The sequence below is a fragment of the Microtus pennsylvanicus genome, chromosome 8, assembly GCF_037038515.1.
Source record: "Microtus pennsylvanicus isolate mMicPen1 chromosome 8, mMicPen1.hap1, whole genome shotgun sequence".
Classification (NCBI taxonomy): domain Eukaryota; kingdom Metazoa; phylum Chordata; class Mammalia; order Rodentia; family Cricetidae; genus Microtus; species Microtus pennsylvanicus.
The window spans coordinates 21,138,565-21,161,815 of NC_134586.1; the positions used below are offsets into that span (position 1 = coordinate 21,138,565).

A 23,251-nucleotide genomic window follows, 5' to 3' on the forward strand; every position below is an offset into this window, starting at 1 on the left:
AAAATACAGATGAAGTGCCACTAAGTTAATAATAAAGTTGGAGAACTTCCAAGATGGTGCCTTCCTCCCTATTCTCCTGGCCTGAGACAAAAGCCAGGCTGTTTAACAAAGGTTTTGTGGGCTTTTTCTCCCATCCAGAGGCCCATGATGACAGACTGGCTTAACAACTTCAAGATCAACAGACATGTCACACAAGAGCGGTGGGCCAATCAGTCATCGTGTCTTTCCTCAGACCCTAAATTAGAGAAGACCCTTCAAGGACTTTAAAACACCACAGCCCTAAAGCACTTTGGCTACCCAAGGACCCTTCTACTTTGTGGAGAACCTTTCTCTTTGTGTGCTTGCTGAATATGTTTCCTAGCCACAAATACAGTCTTTCTTTAACACTGATTGCATCTGCTTCTCTCTACTCTGTCAGATTCTCCCTCTGCTACCTGTTGAGTTTGAGATTTTCTTGCCTTTAAATTCTTTAACTGGCATAGAAAACGAACCCAATCAATTCCTAGAAGGTAATAGCATCACCTTAGGGACCAAGTTTTTAACACATGAAACTTTGTGTGTGGGGGGGGGGGGATGGACACAGTATGACCTCATCCAAACCATATTTGTAATGATCTGTCTTGTCCCTTTAAGAGACAAGCCACACCCACTCCCCCATCTTCCAGGCAAGCTGATCTTCAGCTTCTAGATTGAGTCCTCCCTTTTTCCATCTTGCTCTTGAAGAGGCAGCTTCTGTCTCTCCCTACTTCTCCCCTCCCCCCTTCTCCCTCTCCCTTCCATTAACCACTAAATAAATATCCAACCTCACTCTGCATGGGGTGCCTATCCATGTCTCTGTCTCTCACCAGCAGTGCAGCTCCCTGCCTGGGACTGGCTGCTCTAGGGACATACTGCCTACCCCTGTTTGGGGACCTGCAGCATGGTCTCATGGCCCGCTGCCCGCTGCAGCCATTCAGGAACCTGCAGCATTTACTTAATCTATTACAATATCAACACATTAAACTTGTTGGATCCAAAAGAAAACTCCAGGGCTGAGGACACAGCTTAGTGGTAGAGCACTGGTCTAGTATGAGGAGCCTTGGGTTCAATTTCTAGCCATCTGGTATCCATCATACAATACAAAAACATTTTCTCCTCTGCTCTGCTCTGTGGTCCAGGCTCTGAACCTGCCTCTTCACAACCTCACGGCTCCTCTCTGTTCATGTTCTGCTGCTCCTGGGAAAGCTTACTACAAGGTTAGTAGCTTAAAATAAAACTTCTCCAATTTTAGAAGCTAAGTCAACAACCTTGGCTTGAAGTCCTGCCCTTTACCTCCAAAGCCAGGACACTGGACCTCCTTGATGTTGCTTTGCTCCATGTCATGGTTGTAATGATCTGTCCTGTCCCTTTAAGAGACAAGCCACGCCCACTCCCCTCCTCTGCTGAGGCAAGCTGATCTTCGGCTTTCAGTCTGAGTCCCTTCCCTTTCTGTCTCCCTCTCAAAGAGGCAGCTTCTGTCTCTCCCTTCTCCCCACTTCTCCCCACCTCTTCCGCCCCCCTTTTTTCCCCCTTCTCCCCATTCTTCTCTATAACCCACTAAATAAATATCTAACCTCACTCTGCATGGCATGCCTATCCATGTCTCATTTCTCTTGCCCACCATGTAGTTTCCTGCCCAGAAGACTTGTGGCGTGGTCTCATGGCGTGCCCATCTGTCTGTCTCTCCTCATGGGACTGGCTGTCCAATTGAGGTCTCTCTGCCTGGTACTTGTGGTCTGCTGCAGCCACTCGGGGAACTGAGCCATCCCTGCCTGGGACTAGCTGGTCTCGGGACCTGCTGCCCGCCACCACTTCGGGGACTTGCAGCATGGTTTCATGGCCCGCTGCCCACTGCAGCCACTTGGGGATCCACAGCATTTTACTTTTACCATTACAATGGTGCTTCCTTGTTCCCGACTTTAACTTGGAAGGCCCCTTGTGATTGATTACATCAGGCTGCCCTGAACCATACAAGCTAAATCTCCCTATTTATCCTAGTTTTGTTTCTCTTGTTTCAATAAACACCATGATCAAAAGCCTGGGGAGGAAAGGGTTTATTTTATCTTACAGCTGACAGTCCATCACTGAGAGAGGGCAAGATAAGAATTTGAAGCAGAAACTATGGAGGAACACTGTTTTATTGGCTTGTTCCCAGGCTCACATCCAATTACCTTTTTTATACAGCCCAGGCCTGCCTGGCTAGGGACAGCACTGCCCACAGTGGGCTGGGTCCTCTTCATCATTTAGGAATCAAGAAAATGCCCCACAGATCTATCTGATGGAGGAGATGCTTCAATGGAGGCTCCCTCTTTCCAAGTGTGTCAAACTGACAACCAAGAATAGCTATCACACTACTGCAGGAAACTGACGGAATTTTCTTTCAGCATGCAGCTGAAAACTCCAGTCATGTTCCATAGAGCCAGGCATGGCCTGGCTTCCTCTTACTGACCCTACTTCCTGTTTCCCTGTGTTCCTGCCTCACAGACTTGCCTGGTGTTACTCCCACTGTACCACCTCCTGAACAACCTTCATCAGGCTAGCTCTTAATCAGTCTTCAGTATCTCTAAAAGTCACCACATTCACACAGTGACCTCCCTGACTTCTCAGCCTACCCCCAAGTTCTTCTTACACTGTCATTCTTTCTCCTTCATAGTTTTTACATTATTGGAGTTAGGGTTCATCTGTGTGGTTATTAATGCTAGGTCTGCCTATTTACATCACACTGCAAACCTATAAGGAGCAAATACAAAACCCTCACACTCACCAACTGGTTGCTGGGTCAAAAAATAAACAAATAATAAGTGCCAACAAGGGTTATTTTAACAACAGATTTAGTTTGTGAACTGTGAGTTAAATAAACCAAAGATTTCAGTGTTAGCATTTTAGGCCCAGTGTTATAGCTCCAAATCTCTACCACAAACCCGAGTCTTCTGCCTGCAGCCCAAATCTGCCATCCCTCCTATGTAAGTGGAGGCTGCTTGTTTATTTCCCAGCCACCCTGACCCAAAATAATCACACAGAAATCGTATTAATTACAATACTGTTTGGCCAATAGCTTAAGCATATTTCTAGCTAGCTCTTATATTTTAAATTAACCCATCTCTATTACTCTGTGCATTACCACACAATCGTGGCCTACTGTCAAGGTTCCATTAGGCTCCCATGGGTGTCTTTCTCCTTTGGCAGGTACATGGTGTCTCTCTGACTCTGCCTACTTTCTCCTAGCGTTCAGTTTAGTTTTCCCGCCTAGCTCTATTCTGCCCTGCTGTAGGCCCAATAAGCTTCTTTATTCATTAACCAATAAAAGCAACACATATACAGAAGGACTCCTCACATCATCCCTACACTGAGAACTGTCAGACTCATTTCTCTGGTGCTGTGCTGAATCTGCCACATCAATCATAGGGCAGACACACCATGATCATGAGACACACTATTCATGATCATGAGACAGATCACTAAAAAAAAATGTTCTAGAAACATGAGTATTAGTATCTCAGGGTTTGACACAGTGTTAAGACTTGAATGCTTTGTCAGCAAGGAGTGGAATGTTTGAAAAGGTTAAGACAGATTAGGAAGTTTGGCCTTGTTGGAGTTGTGAGAACTGTGTCACTGGGGTGGGGGGGGGGATGGGTTTTGAGGTTTCTAAAGCCTGTTCCAGGTCTCTCTCCACCCACCTACATTTCAGGATGTAAAATCTGAGCTACTGCTCCATCACCTGCTTCTATGCCACCAAATTCCCGACCATGTAAAAATGAACTAAACCTCTGAAACTGTAAGCAAGCCCCAAACGACTGCTTTCTTTTGTAGAGTTGCCTTGTTCATGGTGTCTCTTCCCAGCAGTAGAAAGGTGACTAGAACAACCCCTCCATCGTTAGTCTTGGAAGTACTTCCTCCATGTCTGACATCCACGCTCCATTCCATGGGCTTGGGTCACTTTGTCTGCTTTGGTCTTCCCATGTCAGTTACTTCAACAGGTCTTCCCAGCATGCCAGTCACCCTCAGATCCCACCTTCTTCTTACAAGTCACACTGCATCCAGTGAGTGACCTCATGGGGCAGACAGGCTCTGACTCAGTTCATGTCTGCACTCCTCTCTTCAAGTGTCAGAACCATGCTTAGTAAGTAGGAAACACTTCCTGAGGACTTGCTGGGTGAAATGAACCAGTGACCAAGGATTTAGTTCCATCAAAGGGACAAGCAGTGAGAGGGGTCAAGACTAAAGATGACCCTAAGCAGGCATGTTCACAGAATAGCCTCAGAGCTTGCCAAAAAGGATGTGCTAAAGGGAAAAAAAATCAAAGATGGGATGTTTCAGGAGGGCATGCAGCTTAGCCCAGAACTATAACTGAAAACAAATCTCAGAAAAGGACAGGATGGCTCTGTCAGTAAAGGCCACCATGCCTGACAATCTGAGTTCAATCCCCAGAAGTCACATACATGGTCAGGGGAGAGAAATGACTCCTCTGATATTTTATTGTACCATGGTATGTGTGTGCATGCATTCACACAATAAATAAAAAATAAATGAAATGAAAATAAAAAGGGAAAATAGAAGAAAATCAGTGAGGATACAGTACCGGGAACAATGAAAAGGAAGGTTTGAAGGGAAATCTGTAATTGGCATCCAAGTTGCTGAATCAACCTAAGGTACCTAGGGTACCACTGTATGTGGTAATTCAGAGATTCTTGGAGACTTCCTGGAAAGCAGTGTTGACCGAAGCCAGACTGCAGGAATGGACTATGGCTAAGAATGACAAGTAAGTAGTCATTCTCTCAAGCAGACTGACAGGAGAGAGACAAAAATCCCAGTTCCAAGGAAGTGAGCAGCAGTTGTGAACAAAAAGTGCCAGAGAAAAGGTGGCTCTGCAGACAAAGTAGGGACTGACATCTGAACGCCAGCACTGTTCTGGGATCAAGATGGAACAGAAAGAGGGCTTAGCTCTGAAGACAACTGTGGCATCATTCTGGGAAAACCGTTTGCTCTCCCTGAGCCAACTCAGATTATTCTGACAACATGAATCAATAAACAGAAATGACTTTTGGAAGAATTTAACAACTTCTATAAAGACATTGCCAGTGTAATAAACAGTGTACTCTTGCAGTAATCTGAATGAAAACATGCTCATTCTGAGGAGCACTACTAGGCGGTGGTCTTGTTGGAGTAGGTGTGGCCTTGCTGGAGGAAGTGTGTCATGGGGGTGAACTCTGAGGTTTCAGATGTTCAAGACAGACCCAGTGTGTCTGTCTCTTCCTGCTGCCTGCTCATCCGGATTTAGAACTCTCCTTCTCCAGTAATATGTCTGTCTGTGCACCTCCACACTTCCCGCTATGGACTAGATGGACTAAACCTCTGTAAAGTCAGCCCCAATTAAATGCTTTCCTTCCCAAGAGTTGCCGTGGTCAGGGTGTCTCTTGACAGAAACAGAACTCTCACTAAGACAACTCTCAAACAAATGTGTTACTTTTCAATCCTCTTCATCAATGTGACAGAACCCTGCTCTTGACTAACAATTCCAGGGAAATATTTACTCCGTTCCCAGCAAAGAGAGAAGACGCAGATAAACAGCTGAGAAAGGAAGGACAGGGTCAGGGTTCAGAGTCAAAGCAGCGACAGCAACCCTCTAACTTTTCCTTCAGGCTGCCATTTTTGTAAGTGACTCCTTCTTCTTCCTATGATACCAAGAGCTCACAGAATTGCCTGCTGCCCCTGTCAACATGACCTGCCTGGGCAGAAGGGCAAAACAAAGCAATGCAGACATTATGTTGTATTCAAAGTAGACGAGTAAAAGGGGGTAACACTTGTTTATCTCTCCTTAGGTATTCATTCTGGGTTGTCCCCCCTAGGGTCCAGGAAATACTGCAAAATCTGCAGTACTATTCCATGATGCCTAGAACATTTGGGAAGCAGTTTTCACAAAGCAGCCATTTTCCCATAGGAGGAAGAGGAGTATCATTTTCAGGTCACAGGCTTCACCTTTAAGGCCATGGAGACCATCAAAACAAGGGGAAACTAGACAAAATCAGTTCACCATCATTTAACAAAACCTTCCCTCATTCAGAAAGAATTTGGTCAGAAATGCAAATGCTATCCGCACTGATATTTAAGTACACTGTGGTTGGGGGTTTGTTTTCCTCTTCTACTTGGATTTTAAATCTTCCCAGATGTGCATGGCTTAGGGTGATAATTTTATTCCCTGGCAAAGCTAGACAAGCTATGCAGATACTGCTTCTGTCTCAAGAAACTCACGGGTATCAGTGGAACCCATAAATGTAAAATTTACTTAAAATAAAAATGAAATAAAATAAAAGCTAAGTGGTGGGGGCTGGAAAGATGGCTCTATGGTTAAGACACTGGATGCTCTTCCAGAGGACCCGGGTTTGCTTCCCAGCACCCACAGGGCACTCCATGTTCCAGGGGATCCAATACCCTCTTCTGGGGGCATTACATGAATGTGTTGCACAAACATACATGAAGTCAAAACACCCATATACATATAATAAAACACTGTGCCTGTTGACAACATTCAGGTGTTCACAAGAAAAGGAAAAAACAAAAAGAAACAAACAAAAACAGTACCAGCAGGTAATAAAACACAACAGCACTCAGCCATGTAAGTGGCAGAGGGACCAAAAAAAGAACCCAAGGCTGTATGTTCATTATGATTGACAAAAGTCAACTTGCTGGGCAAAACTTAAGACTTACATATGATTCCACAGAAAACTAGGCCTTTTTTATTACAAAGAAATAGTGACATAACAAACCAAACACAGGAGTCATTCACTAGATGATACTTTGTAATTCTCCCCAAAGTATAACTGGCCCAATAGTGGAAACGTAAGTGTGACCCAGAAGGAAAGATGAACAGGGTAGGCAGAGGCCTCAGACTGCATTACTGAGCCAGTCACTGTCAAGAACTCAAAAAGTATTTGTCACGCAACAGGATCTGTCCTCTAGTTGAATATACATTTCACGTTCACAAAGAGATAATTAAAAGGGTTTATAGCAGGTGACCTTAAACCATACCAGTGACAGGTATTTGTGGGAAATCAATAGAAAGGGGCTACTAATAAAAACCGACTCCTTATCCATATATGCACGTATAGAAATGGATACAGATATAAAACTGAAGAAACGTTAATAGTTAACGGTAAAAGAGTATATGAACATCTATAAGCTAGTTTTATCCCAATGCTCAAGGTTTGGCTAAAATCATATTCAAACAAGTACCTTCCTCTGACCCAAACTGATGACAGTATTCTAATGTACGAATCAAAAACATCTGATGGCTGCCATGATGGGATGGAATCACATATGCACCCGAATCCCGATCAATGGGCTCATTACTACTAGGTACGAACTTTAAAACATCGGGGAATTTTCTGATAGACATAACTGGAGATACATTCCAGAATCAGGAAGAGGGTTATTTCAAGTATAGACAGTGGGAGTTATTAAAAGTCAACTTAATGGTTGGTTAGCCCAGCCTCTGGGGTAGTTTCACATGGGAAGTCCACAGATTTCTTGAAATGCGATTCTGCCAGTCAACTGCGAAGTTCTGACGTCAGTGTACAGTTTTCTCACTACTATATTCCCATAACAAGAGCTGAATATTCTTGACATATCCTTATGCGTGGCGTTGGAGTTTGAATGAATGAATGAAGGCAAAGTAGCAAAAATAAAAATGCCTGCAGACATAGGAACTACTGAAGGCAAACAAAGGATTCCAGATCATTGTTCTAACCACGGAAAGAAAACATCCTAGAACGCCATCCACTGAGACTCCATGCATAAAGAGGATCTGAAACCTCTGTAGCTCCAAAAAAAAGAGAAGCAGCAATGAGGGTGCGGGGCCGAAACAAATTAGCAGGTTCGAAAGCCAGTAATTCCAAATAGGAATCAAAATACAAAAAAAAAAAAAAAAATAATAGTAATAAAAGAAAAAGCGAAGACGGAGAAGCCCCCGGAAGTAAAATCAACAATCGGAAAATGAAAAGCAAAAACGTGGAAGCGGCCATGGAACGTTCCCACCGTTCAAAGCCACGGTACCGCGGCCTTCAGGAGGCCCGAGACCCAGGACGTCCGCGACCCGGAACGCAAACCCCGAGCCCGAGGCAGCGCGGGGGCGAGTTCCCAGGAACGCCTCCCGCACCTCTCAGGCAACCCCGCCCACTGGGCCCGCCCCGTCCCGCCGGCTACTCACCGGATTCGCTTCCCACATAACGGTGCGAAATCAAGCGGAGAGAGCCTGAGGGAGGGGTTAGCCGCGGGGTCGGTATGGTGGGCGTTTTCCGAGGGTCTCCGAGAGCGAAGGGACCGAAAGGCACCTTTTACGAAAGCCTTCCTCCTCCCCCTCCCCGTCACAAGCTGGCGTCTTCGGACCCTCGAACCTCCCGACTTCCGCCTGGATCTAGCCAATCAGAGGTGGCCCCGCCCACCACACGAGATCGCCCCGCCCCTTCGGAATTTCCGCGCCTGTCGTTGCGGGCGGGGGCCTTTACCTGGGTTGTAAAGGAGTTTAAATCCAGCCATCTTCCGCCATCATGTCCTCAGGCTTGGCAGGTTGTATTTCCTCCCTGTAGAGTCGACGTTTACTAAGATCACCTTCTAATGAGTCTAGTGACCCAATGCTAGGCCTGAGGAGCTTCGTTCAACCAATGGCATTTGTGTCAAGCTTCAGGCCTCTTTGTTTCCTTCTCTTACGAAGTGTACATCATGATAATTCTACCAAAGGATGTAGCAAGCTTACTTATATCAAGTACTTTTGTGTTTGCGATGTGGGGGGTGGGGGGAATGTGAGTTATTGGCTAGGTGTCGCTGGACTTGGAAGTGAGCACTTGAAGCATGATTAATAAAAACTGAGAGAGAGAAATTGCGGTTCATCCTGAAGATCTGAAAAGCAAAACAGCCAGCCACCGGCTCTTACCTGACCTCAGACTGAAATGGCAGTCCTGCCTCACGGAATCTCAGAATGAGATTGTTTTGAGAGTTCTTTCCTCCCGTTTTATAATCCTCTCTAGGGCTGGGATTAAAGGCGTGCACCATCAGCTTTCTATGGCAACTAGTGTGGCGTTGTGGTTACTGGGATTCAAGGTGTGTGTTACCACCATAACCTGGTCTGTAAGGCTGACCAGTGGGACTGTTTGACTCTCAGTTTTTCAGGCAGTTTTTCTTTATTAAAATACAATTGAAATGCCACTACACACACTGACCTATATATCGTCCCTGTCCTCATTGATTTTAGAAATGAGAGAAGAAAGTAAAAAGTAATTTGGAAATATAGGAAGGTATAACATGAAATTATAGACAGCCTGGCAAGAAGGGAGGTCTCCAAGCACATTTACCTCTAGTGTCTTGAAAGCTAGGGCCATAAATAGGTACTCACACTGAAATCGCATGGATGAAAAGAACTAAGCCAATTTGGGGGGGGGGGGGCTAATTTCTTACATTTATACAGATTAATTTTTTTCATTTATTTTACATCCAGACTGAAGCTTCCCCTCCCCCTCCTCTCATTCCATTTCCCCTCTGCCCCCTCTCCCCAATCCACCCCTTCTCCACCTGTGTTCAGAAAGGAACAGGCCTCCCACGGATGCCAACAAAGCATGGCATATCGAGTTGAGGTAGGACTAAGTTCTTCTGCTTGTATTAAGGCTGGACAAGGCAATCTAACATTAGAAACAGGGTCCCAAAAGCCAGCCAAAGAGGAACAGGCCTTGCTCCCACTACCAGAGTTCTACAAGTCTGACATACGTAGAGGCCTAGGCTGGTCCCATGCAGGCTCTCTTGCCTTTGGACCATAGTCCATAGACCATGAGCTCCCATGAGCAGGCCAATTGCTTGTGTTTTCCCTTGTGATGACCCTGACTTCTGGCTTCTAACTTCTTCCTCCTTCCTCCTCAACAGGACTCCCCTGGCTCAGCCGAGCTCATGGCTATGGATCTCTGCCTCTGTTTTCATCAGTTACTGGACACAGGCTCTCCAATGCCATTTGGGGTAGTTACCAATCTGATTACAGGAGATGGCCAGTTCAGACTATCTCACTATTGCTAGGAGTCTTAGCTGGGGTTATCCTTGTAGATTCATGTGCATTTCCTCTTGCATCGGGTTTCTACCTGATCCCAAAATGCCCCCCATCAAGTCATTTCTTTAATGACTCTCCCCCTCCATTCACCCCTCAGCCTGATCCTCCATCCTCATGTGTCCCCAGTCTACCCAGGAGATCTCTTCTATTTCTCCTTCCCAGGAAGATCCATGTTTCTCCTTGTGTCCTCCTTGTTGCCTGGCCTCTAGGACTGTGGATTTGTAGCATGGTGATCCTTTACTTTAACAGCTAATAACCACTTATGAGTGAGTAGTGTTTGTCTTTCTGGGTCTTGGTTACTTCACTCAGGATGATCTTATCTAGTTCCATCCATTTGCCTGCAAATTTTCTGATATCATTGCTTTGAACAGCTGAATAATACTCCATTATGTAAATATACCTCATTGTCTTTGTCCATTCTTCAGTTTAGTGGCACCTAGGTTGTTTCCAGGTTCTGGCTATTATGAATAATGCTGCTATGAAGATAGTCGAGCAAGTTTCCTTTTTGTAGGATTGAGCATCCTTGGGTATATGCCCAAGAGTGGTATAGCTGGTTCTTGAGGTAAATTGATTCCCAATTTTCTCAGGAACAGTCATATTGATTTCTAAATTGACTGTACAAGTTTGCCAGCAGTGGAGAGTGTTCCTCCTACTCCACATCCTCTCCAGCATAGGCTGTCATTAGTGTTTTTGGTCTTGGCCATTCTGAAATGTATAAGATGATATATCAGAGTCGTTTTGATTTGCATTTCCCTGATGGCTAAGGATTCCTTAAGTTTACTTCGGTCACTTAAGATTCTTCCGTTGAGAATTCTCTGTTTAGATCTGTACCCCATTTTTTAATTCAATTATTTAGTTTTTTGATTAGTTTCTTAGACTTATTTATGTATTTTATATAGATGAGTGCTCTATCTATATGTACACCTGCATGCCCAAAGAGGGCATCATATCCCATTATAGATGGTTCTGAGCTACCATGTGGTTGCTGGAAATTGAACTCAAGACCCCGGAGAAGCAGCCAATGCTCTTAACCTCTAAGCCATGTCTCCAGCCCCGAATGACTAGTTTCTTGAGTTCTTTATATATTTTGGAGATCAGACCTCTGTCAGATGTGGGATTGGTGAAGATCTTTTCCTATTCTGTAGGCTGCCATTTTGTCTTGTTGACCGTGTCCTTTGCCTTACAGCAGCTTCTCAGTTTCAGGAGGTCCCCATTATTAATTGTCTATCTCAGTGTCTGTGCTACTGGAGTTTTATTCAGGAAGTTGTCTCCTGTGCCAATGGGTTCAAGGACAGCCAAATATTTTTTTTCCATTTTTTAATTGATATTTATTGAGCTCTACATTTTTCACTACTCTCCTCCCTGCCTCTCCCCTCCCCTCTTCAACCCTCCCCCAAGGTTCCCATGCTCCCAATTTACTCAAGAGATCTTGTCTTTTTCTGCTTTCTACTTTCCATGTAGATTAGATCTATATAAGTCTTTCTTAGTGTCCTCGTTGTTGTCTAAGTTCTCTGGGATTGTCATTTGTAGGATGGCTTTCTTTGCTTTATGTTTAAAAACCACCTATGAGTGAGTACGTGTGATAATTGTCTTTCTGTGTCTAGGTTACCTCACTCAAAATAATGTTTTCTAGCACCATCAATTTTCCCGCAAAATTCAAGATGTTATTTTTTTCTGCTGTGTAGTACTTTATTGTGTAAATGTACCACATTTTCTTTATCTATTCTTTGGTCGAGGGGCATTTAGGTTTTCAGGTTCTGGCTATGACAAACAAAGCTGCTATGAACATAGTTGAGCACATGTCCTTGTGGCATGATTGAGCATCCTTTGAATATATACCCAAAAGTGGTATTACTGGGTCTTGAGGAAGGTTGTTTCCTAATTTTCTGAGAAATTGCCACACTGATATCCAAAGGGGCTGTACCAGCTTGCATTCAAACCAATGCAGGAGTGTTCCCTTTACCCCACAACTTCTCCAGCATAAGTTGTCATCAGTGTTTTTTATCTTGGTCATTCTTTCAGGTGTAAGATGGATCTCAGAGTTGTTTTGATTTGCATTTCTCTGATGACTAAGGATCTTGAACATTTTCTTAAAGTGTCTTTCAGCCATTTTAGTTTCCTCTGTTGAGAGTTCTTTGTTTAAGTCTGTACTCCATTTTTTTTTATTGGATTATGTGATCTTTTGGTGTCCAATTTCTTGAGTTCTTTGTATATTTTAGAGATCAGACCTTTGTCTGATGTGGGGTTAGTGAAGATTTTTTCCCATTCTGTAGGCTGTCGTTTTATCTTGTTGACCATGTCCTTTCCTTTACAGAAGCTTCTCAGTTTCAGGAGGTCTCATTTATTAATTGTTTCTCTCAGTGTCTGTGCTGCTGAAGTTATATTTAGGAAGTAGTTCCCTGTGCCAATGTGTTCAAGTGAACTTCCCACTTTCTCTTCTGTGTGGTTCAATGTGGTTCGGTTTATGTTGAGGTCTTTGATCCATTTGGACTTGAATTTTGTGCATGGCAATTGACATGGATCTATTTTCATTCTTCTACATGTTGATATCCAGTTATGCCAGTACCACTTGTGAAATATGCTTTCTTTTTTCCATTTGATATTTTTTGCTTCCTTGTCAAAGATCAGGTGTTCGAAGATGTGTGGATTGATATCCAGGTCTTCTATTCGGTTCCATTGGTCCTCCTGTCTGTTCTTATGCCAATACAGGCTGTTTTCAGTACTGTATCTCTGTAGTAGAGTTTGAAGTCAGGGATTGTGATGCCTCCAGAAGTTCTTTTATTGTACACAGCCAAATATTCTTAAAGGCAAAGAAGTAGTGAAAGAAAAGATTTTTCTTCACACATTTTCAAAAATAGGTAAAAGAATACTCACAGATTTAGAACGTGGTTCTTTACATTTTAATATGGTATTGTTCCATTCCCATATGTGTGAATCTATCTTATTAAAGTAGACTGATGGTGTTCCATAATTTACATGTTATACACATATCTGAAATAATCTACTGTGATAGGCACAAGATTTCCGTGCTCCCAAAAGTTACTGTGCTCTTTAGTGTCATTCAGGCATTTATCCCTTAACCACTTTGGAACTGATTCTTAGAAATGAAAGTGCTTAGTAGGAAATTAACAAAAAATGTTGCCAAATGGTTAACCAGTTGTCCGAATATTTATTGCATGGCGTCATCTGTTCTCTTCTTGCTGCTAGGAGGATAAATTTGCATGTATATGCATATACATATATTTCTGAGCATTCTTATCCGTCTGCTAGCCATCTGCTTATTCCTATGCAGTGCCATGATATTATAATACAGAGATTCCTCGTGGACTTGCTATTTCATAAAGAACATCTTTGAATTTTCTTTCTCAATTTTTTTTAAAATAATGAGTTCTCATCCAGAACACACTTCTTCCAGTATTTATGTTATGTGTTGAGGGAAGGTCTAAATATTGAACCTAGAACCTCATACATGCCAAACACCTACCCCACCACTGAGGTATAATTCTAGTCCCTAGCTCTATGATATCTTTAAGTACATTTAAGATATTTTTATATAAATTTGCACAGTTCTTATGTGTTTGTTTTGTATATTTTATAACTTTTTTCAAGTGGAATATTTTTTTGCTGTAGGAAAAAAAATTAGGAAAGCTATTGATTTTTGTGGATTTGTCATCTGTCATACTGCCCTGAAAATGTTCTATTAGTTCTGTAACTTATCAATCTGTGAAATATTATTTAAGTAATATTATTATTTATACACAATAGTATACATTATTGTGTATCATTATGCATAATATTATAGGCAATAATATTTTATACACATTATCTCCAAATAAGATAATATTCTAAAACCTCAGAAAATTTCCAGAGATTATAAAATAATGGTCATTATGTAGATTATAGATAGTAGTCATTCAGCTTTAATGTTATAAAATAAGAACAGGTCCCTAGCTGATACTCAGTACTCTAAATACACAATCATTTCTAAATCAGTTTCTTCTATCCCTAGTTTACTACATGCAAAGATATTAAATGCTATCCATGACTTTTTTATTTCATTATTTTATCTGTTTCAGTCTGGGTCATCAGTGCAACGAATGACTTGGATAAATAGATTTGTTCACCTCTAGTCCATCCTCACATTTCTGAAACAAATTCTACTTCTCCTAGTGTTTCAGTCTTGTAAGACTTTCTTAGTTTAGGATTATAATTTATACTGAATGTGATGCCCACGACTGTAATCTCAGCACTTGGGTATGGGGGCATGGGGATGGAGAGTTTGAGGTCAACTTGAGCTACATAAAGAGAGCCTGATTGCCTTTCACAAGTTGTGATGTCAGGGTGATTCTCCCCCTGAGAAGTGAGCAGTAGCAACTGAAGCAGCTTTGGAATTCATCTTAAATGTCAGAGCGGGAGCAGGATGGTGGTGGCGCACGCCTTTCATCCCAGCTCTTGGGAGGCAGATGCAGGTGGATCTGTGAGTTTGAGGCAAGCATGGTCTACAGATCGAGTTCCAGGATAGCCAGGGCTACACGGGGGGAAAAAAAGCTGTAGTGTGTCTTTATAAAACAAGTTAACCAGGGAAGTTAGGACAAGGTTCTTAGTATTTTGTGGGTTGGGGTAAACTTCATTTCCTTGAAACCTTAGTGTTCCCAGGGCTACTGGTAGAGGGATGGGCTGGGAGGGAGCTTGACTGATGTTGATGTATGTGGGATAAACACACTCTAAAATATGCTGTCCCATCCCCAAGTAACAGGAAGAAAACCAAAACCAGCTACACCAAGTTCAGAGATACTTTTTCTTATTCTTGATTTGAGAAGTTAAGGAGCGAGTATGGGGAAGAATTGTGAAGAAATGAATATCTAGTCCCTGGGCCACAAGTTAGTAGCTTTCACAGGATAGGTGATGTTAATTATATGTGATAAAAATATGATTTTAGAAACGGGAAATTTTATATAAAACTGTGTGTACTTCTAGTTTCCCTTTGCCAGAGATTCTTACTTGCCAACCACTGGCTTCAGCCATGCTGACCCCTTTGGATTCAGAAGGGGCTTTCTATCTCACTGAATTGGCTTGCCTAGGCTCGTTGGGGGTATTTGAAGTCATAAGTTATGATGATTTAACTCTTACTAAAGAATAAAATGAATCTTAGATCTTCTAAAATATTCAGTGAAGAGCAGCTTCATTACTGCCTCCCACAGGTTCCTGGGGTGGGGGTTGCTAATCACTGAGGCTCAACCTCATGGCCTTCCCAGGAACCCCCTTCTCTGTGTGACTTCTGCAGTAAAATGGCACCCCGCAGGGGAACACCTCTCTGTTTCATTGTGCTAGGGCCCAGAGCCAGCCCTGGTAACCATGTGTGCTGATCACAGGCACCTCTGTTCTAAGTAAGACTAGACATTTGATTTTGTCTCTCATGTTCTTGTGTTTGATTCTGATGGAGATGTCATAAGCCAAGCTAAACTCAGCCCGGAGGTTTCTGGGTGACTGGAAGACTTTTAGATCTTTGAATACCAGGGGGAGTATAGGAAGAAGTGCAGGATGGGGAAGGAGGGATCAGAGGCAACGAGAGGCCCCACTGGGGGACCTGAAAAGAGTCAGGTGCAGCGATGAATGAAGACAGGGTCTAACTGAATTTATAGGGGTGGGGAATAAATGTATCCTAAGCCAATAAGGAGAAAAGAGAACCAGGCAAGAGCTGGGGAGATGGCTCAGAGGTTAAGAGCACTGGTTGCTCTTCCAGAGGACCTGAATTCAATTCCCAGCAACCACATGATGGTGGCTCTCAACTATAATGAGATCTGGTGCCTTCTGGCATATAGGCATATATGCAGGCAGAAAACTATACATAATAAATAAATATATCTTAGAGAGAGAGAGAAAGAAAACCAAGCAAGTAGTAGTATTGCATATAAGATGCAATATTACCTAGTATTTTAATGTTATTGCCATAATTGTCAGTCCTTTCATTATCATCCTTCATTCAGTCCCTTCTTTCTATGTCTCAAGATCTAAGTAGTCTCATAATCCAAGTCACAGAGTCCAGCCTTTTGCCTCCCACCAGAGTGAGCATTCTTACTGTTGAATTTCAGGATACTTTTGATTTAATAGAATTAAAGAGAAAATTAGTGAGAATGCTGCACGGGACCAACATATAACTGTCTAGTTTCTCCAATATTAACACTATATTTTCAATACCACATATTAACTGGGTTTTGTAATGATTTACCATACGCCTGTAACATACTTTGATCACATTCTTGTCTACTCCTGTCTCCCCCCTCGCTCTAGTTGCTTTTCTAAAGGCCATATTCACAGCAAGAATTTGAGGGGCACTAGCAAAGGATATGAGGGACAAGCTCCTGTGTCAGAAAGGAGAAGAGGGGCCTGGAAGGAGGCTCAGAAGGAGAGAGGAGGGGCCAAAAGAGAGCGAGGGAGTGCTGGAGAAAGCACATTTGCACCCATTGAATGTAAAGACCCAGCTCTGTCTGAGAAAGAGCCAACAATGGGGCCGGGCCCCAGAGTCTGCCCTGCTGTTGAAGTCTGACAGTTAACAACCCCAACAGGAATTAAGAGGTGAAAGAAGCAGGTGAAACGTTTGCAGAAGCTGAGATAAGCATTCCTGGGAAGGAATTCTCTTTTAAAACCATCAAAATGCAATCCCCACAAATTTTAATTAGGAAACATGACAAGGAATTAAATTCGACCTTTAAAAAAAATGAAGTGCTAAGTAACTCGCCCACACTCACTGGAAGGGCTCTATTGAAAATACCAGGGACTATTAGCTTGAGCTGCTGGGGGAAATTATCCAAGCACAAAGATGGGCATCAGCATGCAGCTCACAGCAGCAGGCAAAAGCAGCAGCTGAGATGTGCGGCCATCCTAATTAGAGGATACAGCCTTCTGAAAAGACCCTGGAGCTGCCACATTCCTAGCTGGGGCTTTCCTTCCAGGAATGCCACGTTCAGGTTTTGGCCATCACCAGAGGTAGTTTTTTTTTTTAAGGGTGCTAGAAGCTTTGATATGGAGATAAGAAAGCTCACTGGCACGAATATGGGCCTGAGAAGTTCTAGAAAAGCACGTGAGAAGGATGTGAGGGGAAGACAGCTTTGGAGTGGCAGAAAGAGCAGGTGGAAGGTGGCCTGCCCACGCTAGGTCACTCCAGATCTGTGAGTTCAGCTTGTTCCTTAAGAGCACAGCCAGGAACACTGAGAAATCGCAGCCAATGGTCTAATTTGAATTACTCCTCCATTCTTCATTCTCCAAATATTTGGAGAGTGCCTTCCATTTTCCAGACTCTGTCTCTCTCTCGTTCTCTTTCTCACTCTTGCTTAGATCAGTAAACTGTTCGAGCAGATGAGGGAGGGGGACTTGATCGGGGGAGGGAAATGGGAGGTGGTGGCGGGGAGGAGGCAGAAATCCTTAATAAATAAATAAATTTTAAAAAAGTTTAATAAACGCTTATTGTGGATTAGGTACTGAGATTACAGTTGGAAACACCTTGGTAAATAAAGTTGCTTCTTTTCCTGAAGGGGCACACACACACACATACACACACACACACACACACTATTCCATGAGAACTCGGAGAACAAAAGAACAATAAAGTCTCTATAGTGATCAAATGAACTTTAAGTTTGGGAAAGATTTTGCTGTCAGGGAAATTATTAAAGTTTTGCTTTTAACATTTAATGTCCAGGGTATTTCCTGGAAGTAAATGCTGTACCAAAACCATTTAATTTATACTAGTTAACCTAATAAAGCTGCCTTTGATAAACTAAAAAAAAAAAAACAAAACAACAACAAAAAAAAAAAAAAACAGCAACAACCAAACCCTACCTTTGTGCTACTTACTAGGGGTCAGAAAGCCTTGAGATGCAGCTGAGCAGAAGCCAAGTACAATACAGTGTGATAAGTATATTACAGAGGTCAGGGTAAAGAGCATTGTGAGTACCCAGGAGAGGTCTAGGGAAAGGTAACATTTGGGAGCAACTCAGAGAAGATAGGAGTGTACGGTTAACAGAGATCCTAACACAGTGTTCCAAGCAGAGGAGACAGTCAATGCAAAACTTCGAAGCAGCCACAATGCGTGGTTGCATGGGGGCAGAGGAGGGATGCTTTGGGAATAGAGTATGTGCATGAGGATTGCAACTTGAACAGAGCCTGTTGTGATAATTCACCAATGCTTCTGTGGAACTAAGCATCTGCCTGATGCTGTTAAAAGCCCTTTCTTTACATGTGTATGCATATCTGTGAGATATCCATGCATTTATAGGTGTATATGCATGTAAGCAAATATACTTGCCCAACAACATCATAAAAGGGCTGCCTTATTTACATGTGTTCTTCTTGCAAGGAAACTGAGGCACAGAGAAGTTGGTTAAGGGCAAGCAGCTTAACCTTGGTACTTCACTCCAGAGCCCAAACCCCCAATTGCTACCTTACTCAATTTCTCAGTGTGGTTTTAAGTCACCCGCTTCTGACTCCTCAACCCCAAATGGATCTAGGTATCCTCCTAAGAGAAGCATATGCTTTTCTTAAAAGAAAGCCATGTTGCTCCCTTGCTGTGGCATGCCTGTGACCCTTACCCCACCCATTGTTCCTCTCCCCAGCTCTCAGCTCTGGAGACACTTTCTGCTAGCGAGTCCTTGGTGGCCAAGGCTTCTGCTTGCCAAGTCAAGCACACGTCCGTGGGAGGAGCTTTGGCCCAGCCTGTGAGGGTGGTGGGGGCGCCTCTTCAGTTAATAATGCCAACAGGTCAGAGGCAAGAAAGCATGACCTGAGTTTAAAGCTGTCTTTTCCTGTTCCCATAGAATAAAGATACCACCTACCACCCAGGTGTGTATATGGAGGGGTGGTGTTTGTAGTGCCCTGCCCCCAGCTCCAGGCTTTCGGTGCTCTTTAACCTTTTCTCCCCAGGCTGGGCACCTTCATACTAACGCCAGAGAACACCAGTGGACTGGGCATTTGTGAATGGTCATGTTGTATGGTGAGTGAATTATACATCAATAAATCTATAAGATTACTTTCTTAAAAGCTGGAATCTTGTTTTTTCTCCAATCATTTGTCCTCCCTCTGTTCCTGTCTTTCTTTCCAGGGCTTCCAGACACACAGGGCCCCACTCTGAAAGCTGCCCACTGTTCCCAGATCCCAGGTACTCTGCCCACAGTTACAGCTCTGTAGGAACTCCAGGGCTCATAGCATTATGCCAGGGGTGGGGTGGGTGGGGCATCTCCTTACACTTTCAGTTCCCACTTTGTTAGACAAAAATATATAACCTTTCATGTTGAAATAAACCTGTCCATTGTGACACAGAAGGCCACATTCATCTACTTTGAAGCCCTTTCTTGCATGTGACTAGCCGCTTCAGTGGAAGTGGGGGAAGGAGATTGGGTGCTTTGTTAGTGAACAGAAATAGTCAGGAGCCTCCCGTCCTTCTGGCCTGTCCCACTGCATGATATTGAGCCAGCAGAATTCCACTCTGGAGCCTGCGTCTTTGTCTAAGATGAACGGTTTGGTCTTGGTGGTCATCCTGGTTGCTGGCATCTCTAGAAGGCTAAAGACTTTTACTGTACACGATACAATCAGATGCAAGGCTCAGGTGCATCCTGACTAAGGCTCCAACAGGTGCGTAAAAGATCCTGTCCCTGTCTTTGAGGAATTTTCCACCGACTGAAGGAAACTCAAACTTGCCTACACGAACAACTTACAAAGGCACACACCACCCAAACAAGACAAAAGGAAAAAAGCTGCAGGAATAAATGGCCAGATCTCTGAAGTGCTGTGGAGAGACTCTTAACCACCAACTGTTGGGCTCTTTGGACCGGCCACTATTAACATACTTCATGAATGACCCCAAGTCACAAAGAAAGGCTCTTAGCAGTTGCTCCACCTCCCCCTACATGTAAAATTTGCCATAACCCCTGTTCTAGTATATTATTTCTCCCTGGTAGATGATACTTGCCTGAAGCTACAATATGAATACATTTAACAATCTACTTCTCAGACCCCAGTGGAGCAAATATGATTTGGAATGGTTTGGTATGGTATTGAACAAGATTTACCTGGCAACCAGTTCTTAAAAGTATTGTACTGAAAAGAGAAAGAGAGAGAGAGAGAGAGAGAGAGAGAGAGAGAGAGAGAGAGGGAGGGAGGGAGGGAGGGAGGGAGGAAGGGAGGGAGGAAGAAAGAAAGGAGGGAGAGAGAAAGAAAGGGAGAGAGAGAAAGAAAGGAGGGAGAGAGAAAGAAAGGAAGGAAGGAGGGAGAGAGAGAAAAAAGCAGGGAAAGAAAGAAAGAAAGAAAGAAAGAAAGAAAGAAAGAAAGAAAGAAAGAGAAGAAAGACCCTTCTCTATGCATTAGGATCTTGTCATTGCATCAGCTCCTATCTTTCAGGGCCACCTCTAAGCTTTCCCGAAGGCCTCTAGTCACATGTTTTCGCCGGTCTGAACATGCCAGGGGTTCTAAGAAAATGAAACTTAAAAGGAAATCAGAAGGGAAATTGGTTGTGATCTCTCGCGTGGAACATTTTCGTTTTCATTCACCCTAAGGATGTTTCTCACAGTTCCTCTTTTCTGGTCTTACACTCAGACTGAGGACTAAAACGATCCAGATTTGGGGAGGACCATAGTTAGTTCTTCTAGACAACTTCGGCCCATTCGATATTTGATTTGGGGGTTTCTTCCAATCTACATGTTCTGGGTACAGAAAGAAGTAGCCTTTTTTACTCTGTGGCTGGAAATTTTGCTTCTTTTTAACACAAGATGGCGCTGGCACACAGGCAACGGCTTTTCTGCTGGGAGGTGAAGGCCAAGCACAACGGCAAACTTTCCAATAAGGCAGAGAAGACCCGTCAGGTTTCTGGATGGACAAGCCCAGCTTTTGTAAAGGCGGTGTCCAAAGAGGTCTGGTGGGCCATGCTGCTTTATCCTTGATGGTGGAGGTCATAATTCTAATGTGTATGTAAGAGTAAAGATATTTAGTTAAAACTAGAAATCCCTTAAAAATGAAGGTAGAAGTTCAGAAACAACCCGTCAAAATCTGAGGCAGGTAGGAGGTCAGGAGGAATTCCTGAGAGACTCTGATCAAAGGTAATGAATCTTGCATTCTGATATGGAATGTGTCGAACCACTTAGTGCCAGGGTGGATTCAGGGACTGAGTTATTTCAATGCACAGCGGAGTCATATGGGGGTTATTAGATGAGCTGTTTGGTGGTCAGTTCACTGCTTGAACTATATATAATTACCAACCAAGTTCTGATACACCTGAGGACAAAACAGGCATCAGAAAGGAGTTTGCCTGGCCTCAGTCTCCCTCTGTCTGCCTGCATAGATTGCCACATTACAACCCCCTGTTTAAATTCTTACAGTAATACCGAAACTGTCGACTCAGAGAAACAAGCACCCCATTGAGTTGTTTGATGGTTCCAAGAGCTAGAATGGTCTTCCATAGAGCCAAAGTGTGGCTGATCTGCCATAAAATATGTTCCGGACATATTGCCAACAGCGGCATGTCAGTTGCCATGTTTCTATGACTGGCGGCAAAATGTGGTTAACTTTCATGGTTATGCCATACTGAGTTTTCTTTGGAACTGTTGGTCAACCAAAACTCCTCCTGTGTCATTCATACGGTTATGTCTTGACAAGAACTGTCCCCGTTTATCATACATAAACTCCTCAGTGTGTGTGTGTGTGTGGTGCACGCAGATACACATGGGTGTGCATGTGTTTGGAGGTCAGAGGTCAACACTGGGTGTATTCCTCTCTTGTACTCTAGTTTATTTTTTTTTTGAGACAGGGTTTCTTATTAAATCCAGAGTTCACAGATGTGCTAGGAGGGCTGGCCAGTGAGCTCCAGAGATTCGCCCTGTTCACCCTCCAAATGCTGGGGTTACAGACCTGTGCCACTACCGTCAGCTTCTACGGGTGCTGGGGATCCACACTGGGCCTCACTCTTGCACGGCAAGCCCTTTCCCACTAAGTTATTTTTCAGCCCCAGTGATTCACTTTGAAAAGCAGAATACAGGCGTTAAGCCTTATGTTGTCGCAAGGTTTCAAGTTGTAAACATTACTGAGAACTGTTTAGAACCACGTCTGCGACCTTGCTGGGGTCCAAAAGTCAGTTCCTTCCTTCACACGCCTGCCTTGTTTGTGATCTTGGGCCAAAGACTTAATTTCTTCAAGCATCCATTTCCTTATCTCCAAAGTGGAGAGAGAGATACTGTTGCTACCTTCTCCGTAGATGGGTTACAACTTTTATGTGATAATTACTTTAAATGTCTATTTCCCACAATCCATAGCACCTAGCAAGTGACTGATACGCATTTGGTACTGCTACTAGTTATCAGCTCGGCCCTCAGGTCAGCCATTCTCCTTTGTGTCATAAGAAAATCTGATGACTGTCCCCTCTAAGACAAAAAAGTATTCTCCCGAAAGCGGAGAAGAGAGCTCAAGGCCCCTGCCCATCTCCCTCGGGCTGCCCCCGCGCTAATCAGCGCGCTGCAGGTGTGATTCCCAGCGCAGCCTCGCCTGTTTTCATGGCGCCCAGCCAGTTCCCATCTTATCGCGCCGCAATCATGATGGAGCTTGTCAAAGGCCAGGCTGAAAGCAAGGATAGTTTTGATGCCTCTTCTCTCTACCAATCTAATATCCCTATCAAAAAAGCAATAAATGAAGACATGTTTTGTTTCAGAGATTTGGGGTTGGCTCGGAGTGATCTCTGCTTTTCTAAAGACGTACAAAGAGTCTACTTAATAATCTGTTCAGTTGATGGGTTAAAAGTGGCAAAATTGTGGGTTATTTCCCCTTCGTTTCTATTATTATAATAATGTTTGTGGAGTAAATAGCTTTTTAAAATTCTGCTCTAGAATTCTGCCAGGGGTAATTGTCAGGCTGACTGGCTTATAGTTTTTATAATATGCCCCTTCCCCCCTTTTGAAAATGGGGACACCTTTGTCCTTTCCTTGTCTGTTAACAGGCTCCCATTCTCCATGCTTTTTCAGAGGTTATTGACAATGGTTCTGAGAGTTCTTTGAACAACCTGGGACGTGATTTGTCTAAGTCTGGAGATTTGAATTTATTAAGGGGGTGAAAAGAACGCCACACTGGTTTCCAGCCCTGGCGTTGCTGTTCGCTAGCCCGAGCGCACAGGCA

The 23,251-nt window shown here is 43.5% G+C and overlaps 1 protein-coding gene across 5 annotated transcripts in view; it reads right to left on the minus strand.

The window, feature by feature from the left end:
• The window catches only part of Parp11 (poly(ADP-ribose) polymerase family member 11), a 35,301-nt gene extending 26,871 nt beyond the window's left edge, over positions 1-8,430 (minus strand). For 3 of the 5 annotated variants that reach the window (XM_075982688.1, XM_075982687.1, XM_075982684.1), the window contains exon 1: positions 8,222-8,387. The gene's annotated coding sequence lies outside the window, so the exon portion shown is untranslated. Of the gene's footprint in view, positions 1-8,221 lie in introns of all 5 variants that reach the window. The other 2 variants (XM_075982683.1, XM_075982689.1) reach the window with 2 other exon arrangements.
• Positions 8,431-23,251: the final 14,821 nt, after the last annotated feature.